This window comes from Arachis hypogaea, chromosome 9 (genome assembly GCF_003086295.3).
Source record: "Arachis hypogaea cultivar Tifrunner chromosome 9, arahy.Tifrunner.gnm2.J5K5, whole genome shotgun sequence".
Lineage (NCBI taxonomy): Eukaryota > Viridiplantae > Streptophyta > Magnoliopsida > Fabales > Fabaceae > Arachis > Arachis hypogaea.
In genome coordinates, this window is record NC_092044.1 from 37,220,337 (window position 1) to 37,223,557 (window position 3,221).

Genomic DNA, 3,221 nt, shown 5'->3' on the forward strand with positions numbered 1-3,221 from the left:
CCATCAAATTTGGATGTTGGCTTTGTGAAGTCACCAAGCATTCTCCTTGCATTATTATTATTATTATTATTTTCGGCTGCCATGTCCTTCTCTTGTTCGAAAATTTCTGAAAGGTTATTTCTGGATTGTTGTAATTTAGCTTCTCTTAATTTTCTCTTCAGAGTCCTTTCAGGTTCTGGATCAGCTTCAACAAGAGTGCCTTTATCCTTGTTCCTGCTCATAAGAAGGAGAAGAAAACAAGAAAAGAAAAAGGAATCCTCTATGTCACAGTATAGAGATTCCTTGATGTTAGTAGAAGAGGAAGGGGGTGGAAGAAGAGTGGAAAAGAAACACAACTGTGAGGATGGCAGAGATGTGAGATGAGATGTTAGGATATGAATGAAGAGAGGTGAAGAGAAGTGTTATTAATTAAATAATTAAATAGAAGAAGAAAAGAGAGAGGAGAAATTTCGAAAATAATTTTGAAAAAGAAGTTAGTGATTTTCGAAAATCTTTATAGTAATACAAATGGGAAGCCAATTTGCTGACGTGGCGCTCATACGTTAAGTCTGGGAGTTTATTTGCTTACGTGTCGTGACTAGAAATTTTTAGATTTATATTTATAAATTATAAATTATTATTTGCTTAAGTTGTTATTTTCAAATTTTAAGTTTGGGTTGTTTTACATAGGTTGTTATTTTTTAAATTTTAAATTATTTTATTTGTTTGGGTTATTTTAGTTAGGTTGTTATTTTTTAAATTTCAAATTATTTTATTTAAATTGTTATTTTTTTTAATTTTATTTAGATTTTACTTAGGTTGTTCTTTTTGTTATTATAACACTATTTTTTAAATATCTGTTAATTCTTTTTAGCATTATTTTTTAAAATTTTAATTTTTTTTTAAATTGCAGCTACATAAATTTTTTTAAAGAAATTTAGAGTTTTAAAAAAATTTACGTTAATTATTCTTCGATTGTTACGTACTAATATTATTATATTATTATATTATTATAAAATTATTATATTATTATATTATTATAAAAATTTACGTTATGTTATAATTTTTAAATTATAATTTGTTTAAGTTGTTATTTTTAAAATTTAAGTTTTGGTTGTTTTATTTAGTTTGTTATTTTTTAAATTTTAAATTAAAGTCAACCAAATTTAAAAAATATTAGTTATGATGCAACTATAAAAGTATAAGTTACGAGAGATGTAAAGCACCACAATTTAAAGTACATCAATCCCTTTCTTTACATATATCTAAAATCTCTCTATTTATTCTAATGGCTGGTATTCACAAAATTGCTGACATCAATCCTACAATCGACAATTTGTGTGTACGTATACGAGTGATACGGTTATGGACACTGCCAAGTTACGGAAATTCTCCATTGCCATACTCAATTGAGATGGTTTGGCTCGATGAAGACGTGAGTTTTCTACTAATGTTTTTTCTATTTTATTTAAAATTTATATTATTTATATTTTAAATTTATTTGTTTATTCTCATCTAATCGTTTTTTTTGTTCATTAATTCTAGGGAGGAAAAATACACGCCTCAGTTAAGAAGGCTTTTGTGTCTCGATTCGTGAATTTGCTGGAGGAAGGAATATCTTACCAAATAAGATATTTTGGTGTTGGACTCAATAAGGGTTACTTCAAGACTACACATCATGAATACGTGGTTAATTTAAACCAACGTACTGATGTGCACAGACTTCCAGAATCGTCGAGTATCCCACGATATGGATTTAAGTTTGTGAGTTTTGACACTCTCAATGCTCCTGGGTATGATTGCACCTATTTAGTTGGTAAGTTTATTATTTTAGAAAAAGTATAATTATTTATTTTATTGATAATTTATTCTGCGTTTTTTTTTTAACAAATTTATTGACAATAATTTTTTTATTTTAAATCATTTCAGATGTTGTTGGATATCTTGCTGGAATTGGAAATGAGAAGACTCTTGAAAAGGATGGCAAATCTACCAAATATACTGTTATCGAATTAGAGATTGATGATGGGTAATTATCTATTTATTTTTATAAATATACAAATTTTGCTAATCTCATCTTTTTAAATTATTATTTTAACTTATTTTATTATAAATATTTTTATTAATATTACTAAGTAACAAATGTATCTTAACTAACATTAAGCTTAGTTAAAATGTTTTAGATTCAAAGCCACCGTTTTTAAACGTCTAATTATTTAAATTTAAATTTTTTTTAAAAAATCACTTCGGATTGATTTAAAAAAAAAAGATTCAAATTTAAAAAAAAATAATAAAAAGCATTCTTTCCGCGGTTTATTTGTTACAAATTTAAAATAATTAATTAATTATTAATTTTTTAAATTGTATTTGATATTTTAATTTTATTATTAAATTTTAAATTTTAAAAATATAAAATATATATAATTTGATATTATTTTATTGGTAGTTACTTTTTTAACATTAAACATTCTATTTGATATAGAAAAATAATGGAGTGTGCACTTTTTGGCAACTATGCACATGAATTAAATGCTTTTCTGGGATCTGGCAATAAGGATGGAGCTGTTGTCGTCTTACAGTTTGTTAGAGTGAAGTTATTTAACGGTAATATTTATCCATATTTTTTTAACAATATATTTTTATGTGTGAGCTTTTACTTATTGTTTATGTGAATTTTTACTCATTTTGTATTAAAATAAATTTTTCAGAAAAGATTGTTTTACAAAATTCCATGTATGGCACAAAGATGTTCTTCAATCTTGAAGATACAACTGTCATCCAATTTAAAAATAGGTGGGTATTTTCTTTTTAATTCTTTAGTTCCATACTATGTGTGTGTTATCTAACATAATTTTTTTTTAACTTTATTTATCAAGCTTTGTAAGATTTGAAGAATCTAGAGCTAACATCGGTGGAATTCCAAATGAGGCTGCATTCTTAAAAATTTATCAAGGCAAAACCATCGAGCAGTTAAAAGAATTCGAAACGGTAATTTTTTTTTAAAAAAATGGAGAAAAAAATAATTGAAATCCGTTGTACATAGATTATTTTTATTTATTCATCTTATTTATTTAAAAAATTCACCAAATTTAGGGAATTTAAATCATTATTTTTTTTTTCAGAATTCTATTTGTATTGTCTTGGCTACTATAAGTCATATTATGGATACTCCAGACTGGTGGTACGGCCAATGTGAATGCAACAGGTCCACATATGCTTTTACAAAAACTTTCAAATGTTCA